General features: G+C 34.9%; 1 long non-coding RNA gene across 1 annotated transcript; it reads left to right on the top strand.

Moving 5' to 3' along the window:
- The first annotated feature begins 2,169 nt into the window (after nucleotides 1-2,169).
- LOC136821498 (uncharacterized) lies at nucleotides 2,170-7,327 on the top strand. Its single transcript, XR_010848750.1, has 3 exons — nucleotides 2,170-2,690; nucleotides 6,205-6,264; nucleotides 6,770-7,327. It is a non-coding gene; the product is annotated as an uncharacterized lncRNA (long non-coding RNA).
- The last annotated feature ends 3,619 nt before the right edge of the window (nucleotides 7,328-10,946 follow it).

Below are 10,946 nucleotides of genomic sequence, written 5' to 3'. Positions count from 1 at the left end.
CATGCTATACATTTCGCCATCAGTATATAGAATAAGAAATCATAGCATGGATCTCCAGGCTACGGAACCAGCCGAACAAACTAAATTACAATGAGAAAAGATGTATACTTTCTACTAGACAAAGTTACCACACCTTTGACACGTTTCTGCCACAACGTTGAAGAAAGCATACTAGAAGAGAAGGAACTGGGATTGGATTGCCACTATCCAACCCTGTGGCTCTCACACACATTTTACAGTTCAAATAAGAATAAGATGGAAAGAGTGGGGAAAGAATGAGAATTTAAAAAATCGGACTATAACCCGGTTCGAAGCCCCGTACACCGTGACCACTCACCGCAAGAGCTGGCGAACGAGTGAATCTTGAGAGAGTTGAAATCTTGAAAATTCTGAAAAATGACGAACTATAACCCGTCGAAGACTGCAATCTAACTTTGAGTTTTCAGCACCTTGACATCGCATTCTTTGTATAAAAACTTTGGCTTTAACTTTCAAGTCCTCGAAAAGTAACGTAGAACGAGCAATCCTGAGAAGTTTACCAACAAAAGAAGAATAAAAAATCGATTCTGGCAAGTTGCTATCTTTATGTGGCATTCGGACTATGGAAAAAGGAAATGCATCCCGTTTATCAAACAACTTATAAATAAATATCCCGTCTTTGATGGTAATATCCAGGTTTAAAAAAGAAGCAGAGTGTTCAATTTTGAGTTCAAGCTCATCTGGATAGATATCTCTATACACAGACTGAAACAAGTTACCGTCATTGATAGCACACAAATCATCAATGAATCTTTTAGTCGAATGAAAATGGCGAGCCTTAACCTTATTTTCCTCAATGACCCTGCTCATATACCTTTGTTCGTATTGGTAAAGGAAAAGATTAGCCCAAAATGGCGCCGGATCGATTCCCATGGGAATCCCGATCACTTGACACACAACAATATCACCTGCATTGAAAAAACAATTTTTTATCAGATGTTTCATGGCAGTTTTCAAAGAATTCTGTGTAAAAGACACAGAAGATTTGGGTTTTGTTTTTGACCAATACGCTTTATCATTTTTAGAAATAGCGATAAACTTGCAGTTACCTGCATCAAATACAAAATCAATGACCTCTGATAGTTCTTTAATCAGTTTGTCATGAGGAATCTATGTGTACAATGTACTAAAGTCAAAGGTGGAAATAGATTTGGCGTTTTTCTTTTTATTGATTCGGTTGAGTGAATCTAGTACTGGATCACAATTTTGAAGTACCCAAAACTTATTATAATTGCTCAAAAACTTTGCTTTTGTATGGAAATTTTCAACTTGTCTGTAAACAAGCTTAAAAACTAGACTGACAGATCTAGAAATCAGTTTGGTGGAACAATGTTTTGAAGCGATAATGAAACGTTTACCAGTAGGAGTCTTGTGTTTCTTTGGAGTCCAATAGATACATGGAAGATCCAAGTCCTTCTCAGAAACAGCAAGACCAAAACGTTTAGAAAAACGAACATTTTCATTCACCATTTCTGCTTTATTCTGATTAACTCTAATGTATGTTTCATTTCCTGTATATATATTATATATATAAATTTTACCAAAATACGAAAGCAGCCACCGAGGGCAAAAGACGGAATAGCTGTTCCGGAGACCCCCCTCAGCTGGAAATTGCCTAGGTGTTCCGGGAAATTTTCAAAAAATTTGCTCCTGGAAATACATAGCTGTTCCCTGGAAAAATCGTGAAAGCTCTATATCAGCTTTCCAGCTGGAAATTCACATGTGTTCCGGGTTGATTCCATGTAATTTTCACAACTGATATAGAACTTGGGAGCTGTTCCTGTAGCCAACTAGCTGGAAATCTGGAGCTGTTCCGGTCGAGATTAAGTTTTTTTTTCTGGACAAAGATCGAAAGATTGAGCTGTTCCTTGAATTAGCCAGCTGGAAATTTAGAGCTGTTCCGGTCGATTTTTCGGAGCTGCTCCTTAGACAGTTTAAAACAAGACGCTCCTGGAAAACTTCCCTACTGGAGTAGGAACAGCTAAATTTTTTGCTGGCAAATTGAAAAAAATTGAAAAAAATGAGCTGTTCCTCTACAGTAGGGCACTTTTCCAGGAGCGATTTGTGTTCCGAGCTGTCTTAATTTAAAAACTCTTGATTTAAAAACACGGGTGTAACATAAAATGTAAGCTATGATAGCAAGCAATTGTAAAATTAGAAAAAAATTTCTACCATAACTTTCACAGTTTAGAAAATTACATCGTTTGAATGAGAGTTTTTTACAAAATCATGAAAGTAGCAGAAAATAAAATGCCAGCGTAAAACTAAACTATCTAGTAACCCCCGTCTTTACACGAAGTAAGAAAATAGAATTTGCAAAAATTTGCAAAATGGTAGCAGAGTGGCGCGAAACTATTTTGTTCTGGTTGGTATCGAAGTACAAACTTTGCAAAAGTTAAAGCTATTTCAAAGTAAATCTTAACCTAACATCATGATCCTTGCCACAAATCACTGATTAACTGTATGAAACGCTTTTGCAGTTATTCTCGAAGAAACTGGGGATGATATTTTTGTGGTTCTTTGAGCAAAAATGGACTAATCTTTTAACAACTCAACTCATGAAATCTTGGTGGATCACAACTGAATAAAATGAAACACTGTCAAGAAAAACACTGAAAACATCAAACTTCAAAACTGACAAGCATGACCAGGTATGTTTTTTTTTTAACTTTTCAGTTCTATACCAGACTCTCCCACTCTATACAATCGATAACTTTTTCCCAACCATTGTTCATTGATGACCAATCAATAACTGATTGATTGATTGGATATCGACTGATGGTGATGGGGAATCGAGCCTGTTCTATAAATAATTTGCTATATCTTTTTTTACCAATGTTTTGTTCAATGGATAGGCAACCAAACCTCACTTCTCAAAATTTAAAAAAGATTATCAAGTAAGTTAATATTCAGGGAAATTTTTTTTCGATTTTTCAGATGACACCCGCGCAAAAATAAGTCTGAATGGAAATCTGAAAAGGCGGCCGTCCACATAGAACGTACGCACTAAGAGGGAGGGGGATCTTCTCAAAAGCTTGTGCTTTTGACAGGGGGGAGGGGTCAAATGGACATTTTAAGTACTCGGGTAACTTAATGCGCGTGTCCCAATTTCTTCAAAAACTACTTATATTTCTACATTTCTTTTTGTATTTATGACGTCATAATTAGGTTTTCTTAACCCCATTCAACCTAGGCTTTTAGAGGCGGTTCAGAACTAGGGGAAAACTACGTATTTACTAGGGGGGGGTATAGCCATTTGTGTACGCTTGCGTACAGGGGGAAGGGGTACTTGATTTTCAACATCTCAGTGTGTACGTACTAAGGGGACGGCCCCAAGGTCTAAGCCGTGAATTTTTTTTTACAAGGTGGTATTCCAAAAATCCTGTGTCAGACTTTCTGAAACACTGAGTTGAGCTGAAGTTAATTCCTTTTTTAAGCTTAATTTTTCTAAAGTTTGCAGAATGAATTGAAAATGTTTTCAAAAATATTTTTCAGAGGGTCTGAATCCTAAAAAATTGATTTTTGAGATTTTAAGTCAGGAAACCAGTTTTTAAAAAATCTAATCAATTCATTGCATGCCAAACAACAATTTCCCTGAAAATTTAAAGTCAAAGTCTTTATCTGATTCTGAGATATTCCTGACAAGGTACATGCAAACCTGAGAAAAATGTGGCTGCGTGTTAAAAGGCTGAATGGTGCGATACAACGCAAACGAAATACAAACTAAAAGGTCCTCTTCAGCCACAGTACAAAAATCAACAAAAACGTGTTGCGCTTAAATCAGTAAACAAAGCAAATTTTGTTGTGATCTTGTGATCTTGCAAAAACTGTGACAAATTGTTCATTGATACACGTTTTTTTTTTAAGAAACACACTTTTAAGAAACATGAGGCTCAGAATGCCTAAAAACTAAGAAACATCTGAGAAACATGCTGAGGCTGAGAATGATAAAATAACATTTTTTAATCCAGCCTTATATAAGGCTGATTATGTCAAAAAGTTTAGAAACATGTAAGAAACATTTAAGGCTCAAAAGGCCGATTTCTTAAGAAACATTGAGGCTGCTTGGTAAAACTAGTTTCTTAAAAAAAAATAACGTGTAGTCCAGGATGACTCTGTAGCCATAAAAACCTTTCTGGTGCATATTTTCATTCACATAGACTTGAATTGACAATGAGCTGACTTGACCTAAGGTGGTTATGAGTAGTGGAGAATGTTATCTTGAGAAGTTATGTCCAGTTTATTATAATTCACATTTCCATCTTTGTTACATCATGTTGTACTTGGATTTATATCTACTACAAACCATTATGTCAGCTACTAAAAGCACACATCCAGCCCAATGCGCAAAACAAAATGGTGGCAACTTGAGAGTTTTACGCAGAAATCAAACATAACCACATACAACCAAAGTACAGCAATTTTCTAGCTTCTGTAGAGTCTATTCTTGATTTAAATAAATCATTTCCATCAAAAGGAGATTTTTTTCTGTTGCTAGGGGGATTTTTTAAGCACCAAGCAGGAAGAAAATGCTCACCGCAGCCTGAATGATAAAGATATCACTCAATTGGTTTCCGGTTGGTTATTAAGTGAAAGAAAGCTGTCGATTGTATTTAGTGAGAGTCTGGTCCATGTGATTTTTACATAATTTCTTGTGCCAATGATTAAAACATTTTTTAATATTATGGTATTATTACACTTTTTTTGGATTAGTAAAAGTTCAATGTAAAAATTTTAATCAACCTTTTGGACTTTGAAGATTTTATTTTAAAATTTTTGTGTGAGTTTCACAGCTAAGTAGCTGTACGTATGTGTCGTATATTAAGAGTTCATTATTGTGTTTGTCAATCAAGAAACTTTTCTTGATGACAAACTTTATTTTCTGGGAATTAACAAGTAATCTTTGGTAACATCTGATCAGATTTTTATTAGATTGGTATTGTGTTGCCATGGTGCTTGTGTCACAGTATGTGACATTGAAAACCAAAATCAATAATCAATGGATGATTGATGACAAATCGATAACAATTAATGAAAAATCAATTACCATCGATACACTGGAAGTTAATTGATAATGATCGATTGTTAATCGTCAGAACCAATTCCGAAAGGTAGTCGATAGTAATTGATACCTCATCAATAACAATTGATTTTGCATCAGTATCCTGGATTATTGATTCTGATATTTATGATCAATTAGATCATTTATGACTTCCTGAAATTGTTTATCTGAGACTTATTCATTACTGGTTCATCTGAAACCCTTCACAAAGGGTGAAATACTTTAAAGATATATTAAATAACTAAAAATAATTGTTAACGTTAAAACACAAATAGAATATAATTAAAATGATGATACTGCTGTCTGGCTGTATTCTGAGACTTAAGATATTTTCTGTGTTTTTGGATAACTTTGGGAAGGCTTTTTAAATCAAATGATCCAAAAGATTCATATGTCTAAAAAACGAGGGGGTTTGGATACAAGATTATGGGCGATGACGCGCTTCTCGAACTATGCTGAACTTAGTTACCTTTTTTTGCTCAGAATATAATATATTTTTATATTTCATATTATTGCTAATTTTACCATTTATATATATACATTTTAAGATAAACAGCAATGTGACAGACGTTTTTGCGAGTTACCTATATCTTGTCATTTTCTCTAAAATGAAATTGTCTCTCGGGATTGACATGTTGTGACGCGCTCCTTCTTCAAAGGCGTTTTTGCGAGCAACAATACTTTCCCTTTGAGATGGTTTATGCTAGATTACAAAGGGGATCATTAAATGAATCGATACGGCTACACATTTTAGCCACATTAAAAACCAAAGTTCCTTCCCAATAAAGTTAGCCGGTATCTTTTGACGTAGTGTTCACGATTGTCTTTTTGACATCAATAATAAGGTATTAATTGTGTCAAGCAGAAAGTAACACTTTTGCATTGCACTTAACACTTCTTGGAGATGAAATCTTTTTGTTCTAGTTAGGGGATGAAAAGAGTAAGTCATACTTTTCATAAAGTAGTGATCTTTAGGTTTGTACATGAATACCTTTACTTTCAATCGAAGTTGTTGAAAAGATATGAGGCACTGTTTGCAAAATATATTATTTAAGATGTACACACAGTAATATATCTTTAACTGATATATCTTTTTATTTCAGCTATAAAGAATTGACCTGGACATGAATTCAAAGCTCCAAGATTTCAAAATGCAGAAATTGGTATGGTTTTTATTGAACATTTGAATTTGAGAGTTTAATTGAATTGACTGCACTAATTTGTTTACTATTTATTGGGTGTTCTGACATTTAAAATCCATACAGGGGGTGGACAAAACTTTTCAAGCAAAAAATAATAATTAGTTAAAATGGGTACATACTAGATACCCCTTGAAAATGTCAAAACTATAAAAAAAAACTTGGAAAAAGTTCTTCATACCTTTTAAGTGAGTGTGCACGGGTTTTAAGATAACTATTAGCCCCTTGACTTTCCTTAAACCCCAGGTTGCCCCAGGGAAAAGTTCGTTTACCCTTCTGTATGGATATAAAATGTAATGGGTCATAGTTTCCTGTTCTGTACTATAAAAATTGAAATTTATTTACGAAAATTTTAAGTAGCACGCATATGACACCGCGCTAGTGGTTGCCTCTCATCCATACACTTCTTCTTTCATGATACCTGCTTTAACCATTGCCTATTAATCAAGCACTTCCGTTTCCATTTCAGTTATCAACTGGACGATGGACATGAAGTGAAATAGGATGAGATTCAAAATACCAATGATGCTTTCAGTGATAAGACTGCTGCAGGAGAAAACATAACGCAAGACTTCAATTGTAATGGCTATGGATGATTCAGCTTTTGAAATATTTAGAACAGTCCATGTTTTAAAATGATATATTGTCAGACAATCCAAATCAAACGTTTACGATGAAGTAACTATTGCATCCAGTATACTCATTTAGCTAACCGGATATGTCAAGAATGTTTCTCTTTCAAATAAACTTTCTCCCCTTTAAAATTGACCTCCTCTTTTTGTACAAGCCGCCCCTTCTTTTGAATTCAGTAAAACTTTCAAACCCATTATTGTCAAGGGGGTATGACCACTGTATTTTTATTTTATACCCCCCCCCTAAAAAACTTATGATTTATTACCATTTTGCCTTGAAACGCAAAAAACAACTCAAGTTACCCAGAGTCGTGGTTTTACAAGTTAGGTTAACTGACTATGGACTATTTATTCCGTACGAGTACAGGGTATATGATTATCAAAATTTCTCTTTGGTACATGTTTCTATATATTCTATATAATATATATTATTTTTTTCAATTTATTGTTTTTAACTTAATTAAATTCTTTTCAAAATTGGAAATATATGTGAAGAAACAAGATTTTCTTTCAACCTAAATTCAACTAGGAGATCTTTCGTCTCTATTGGTACATAATCAGTACTGCTTATACATTTGAAATATGTGTATCTTTTTCTTACCCTGTAAAGTAACCAAATTCTTTCCATCGAGAGTGAATGGTATGAATTTTAACTATTAACTACTGCAAAATGCGAATATATCCTCTTTTTCTATAACTATAAATGATATGCCTCCCGGAAACTAATATTCTCGATAATAATTCGATTATTTCTACTGAAAAATAAGTTTCACAATACATGAACCCAAAAGCTACCTCGGAAATGTAGAGAGATTTACAAAGCTGAAAATGCTTTGACGGATGCTTATATCCTAAGCAAAGTTTTAGAGAAATTTCGAAAATCCTGCCAAAAACAAACAAATTTTGAAAATGAAGGCTCAAAGTAATGTTTAGCTTGTGTTTAAATTTTTGCCATATATGAGCCTAGATATGCTTATAAAAAACATGTAAAGGTCTTTTCTATCACTACCCCTTACCTCGGACTGCGCAAATTAACTCTCAAAGTTGTTGTCCAAATAAATGCAGCTGCTGTTCCCTTGAAATAAAAAGATTGCCACTGGTGTTAGAACAGATACTTTCCTTTTTATCTCCAGCTGGAAATAGAGAGCTGTTCCTGTGGAATTACAAAGTTGCTCCTGGCAAATCGGAACAGCTATTTTAAGGAACAAAGCAAAAAGTTCTTTTGTAGAGCTGTTCCTGACAATCTGGGACTTTTTCTAGACAAAATTTACTTTTCCAGCTGGAAATTTGGAGCTGTTCCGAAGAAGCTAAATATGTCAACTTTTTAGAAATATTCTCCTGGCTGGCAAATCGGAACAGCTATTTCGCCTTTTTGCCCCGGTGGCTGCTTCTGAAAATACTATGACTAGTACTATAGGGGTGGGAAGCATGGAGAAATCCAGATCAGCTGATCTGGATTGCAAGATACTTCCCACCGATCATCATATCAGCAAGAACAACTAGAAAAAATATATTAGAATTATTATTGTGTAAAGGTTTTATGTTAGCTTTTTACGACATCCCTGAAGACATTCTATCATAGTTTCATTGTTTCGGATTTTAATGAAACCCAGACAAAGGGAGAGTGTCAAAAGCTTGAATTTCCAAAGGGGGGCCTTCCTACGTAAAGGTAGCTATTTTGAAAAAAGTTTGCCTGCGGTGCTACAAATTTGCTTCTACAACGATGGCTCAAATTTATTGTATTCCAAAGGTCGGACTAAAATTAAAATTTCCTAAGGGGGGGGGACTCGATTTCTAAACAGAAAATTGCTCAGCCCATAAGGAAGTGGATTTGCTGACACTCTCCATCAGCCCAGACTTGGATATTGACAATGCATAAAAGTTGTCTCTTCAGTGATTTTTATTGAAAGAAAGATAATACTTTTGTTAAATTAAAAAATTAGTTTCTTAATTGTCTAAAAAAGAAAAGCATTAACCCCAACCAAAAAAAACGTCAGTCATCAATTCCAACTAGATTTGTTTTGGGCACATCTCTTGCTGCATAGTCGAAATACTTTTTTGTTGAGAATTTTTAGCTCTATCGTTTTTGTTGGTTTGAATCGATCCTTTTTTAGCCCTTCAATGAGCCTTTAAAGTTTTACTTGTGACGCCCATGAAAAATTTTCCAAGGCCTCGAAATAAACAATAAAATTCCGGTACCTACCTTAAGAGAAGAAATTTTGACGAAAAGAAATTTGACCGAATAACATTTTTCTATGCCAAAGTTAAAACTTTAGGTCAATTGCCAAAATTAATTCTCGGCAAATTGAAAGATTTTTGTCAATCGCCAAAATAATATGGCGAGAGATATGGCCTAAATGGGCAGATAAAGATTCATTAGTTTCATGTGCCAAGCGGGTTGGAATCACATCAAGTAGATTGAGTGTAAACTTCATGCAGCAAGATAAGTTTGACAGAGCAGCAGCATGTATACAAGAAGAAATTCCTCCATCAACATCTACATTGACTCCAGACTCATCACTCATCATGTCTCCTTCTGACAAAAGAAAAGGTGATTATAGAAAGGCTAAATGGAGAAGCATCCAACTGGAGGAAATTCCTGGCCTCCTGACAATAAAAAAAGGTTAAGCCAAATGAAGAAAAGAAAGCAACCACAACTACAAGGGTGACTCAGGTATACGACTCAATGAGGGCTAAAGATGTAGCAACCAAGGTAAAAAAATCAGTGATGAGAAACGAAGAAGGAAACTGAAAAAGAAGAAGCAAAGAAGAAGAAGAGAGAGCAGATCAGAGAAACATTCATCAAATGCAAAAGTCAATGTAAATGTTTTCAACAAAAATGCTTAACTTTGGGATTAAAGCAGTGCCCAGTATGTCTCAATGTTCTTCGTTCAGTTTGCAGCAAAGCAAGCTGTAAAGTTAACGGAATCAAACCACTGATGATATTGCCAGCCAAACAACATTCAATCCCTAAGGGGAGCCGTCCATATTCATTCGACAACGCAAAACGTCAATTTGACGTTATGGGGGGGAGGGGTTCAAAAGTTCATTTTAACGTTATACGAAATCCAAATGTATACCTTTTTTATAGAAAACAGTTAACAAAAGCATTCACCTTCAATCATATCATATGATACTTCCCGGTTTCATCGACATCACCTCTGTATCTATGATGCTTGTTTTCACGAATTTTCACCATTCTGGCCGATTATTCCAAAAGCCTAATTCGCAAGAGAAAACTCGGAAGTTTCTTAACAGTTTATGGGCTGATTTGGTTCTTCTAATTATCCGGATCTACTCGGGACTCTCCGCTTGGTTTTCATCGCAGAAAATGAGAGCTCCGTTGTTTTTTGTCGTTGAATCTTTGATCGCACGAAATGAAAACATTCGAATATTCTTTACTGCTGGTGGCTAATTTTGATTGTTGTGAAGATCGTTTTAATATTTTCGATTGAATTAATTTTATTTCTTCTTGTATTTGTAATCATTTGATTTTCCTTTGCGTGTCTCTTCTGTTCTTGATAAATTCTTTGCCTCCCCCGGGGGAGAGATACTTACCACTCAAGCAATATATGAAAAGAAGTCATTGCATTGTTCTCCCCGCGTGACTGATTTTTTCTTCCAATCAGAATTGCAAAAGAGAAAAACATTCTAATGTTTTGAAAAATCGTTTTCTTGCAAGTTGTGGCGGTTTTCAAGGGTTAATATCTCGAGTTAGGTACAGAAATCACCTATACTTGCAATATATCTCTAATCTAATTTTTTTGAGAGCTTTCCAAAAATATACAACAGGTCTCGGTTTTCTCAAGCTAAAATTTTCATTAATTTTTGACCCTATGATTTTTGCCTGAGACCGTCATATTTGTCCGAAAATCACACCAAAGTGTCCGAAAAAAAATTGGAAACATCGTAATTTCGATTCCCCTACCCCTTAGCTTTCCAAAAATGTATAACAAGTGCTTCTAACAAAACAATCGAGCGATCTCAAAAAATCGAACAAAATTCCCCCTACTA

The sequence above is a fragment of the Clytia hemisphaerica genome, unplaced genomic scaffold (assembly GCF_902728285.1).
Source record: "Clytia hemisphaerica strain Z4C2 unplaced genomic scaffold, Clytia hemisphaerica genome assembly, whole genome shotgun sequence".
NCBI classification, from domain to species: domain Eukaryota; kingdom Metazoa; phylum Cnidaria; class Hydrozoa; order Leptothecata; family Clytiidae; genus Clytia; species Clytia hemisphaerica.
The sequence above is the reverse complement of the archived record's forward strand: the minus strand, read 5'-3'. Positions and strand labels throughout refer to the sequence as shown.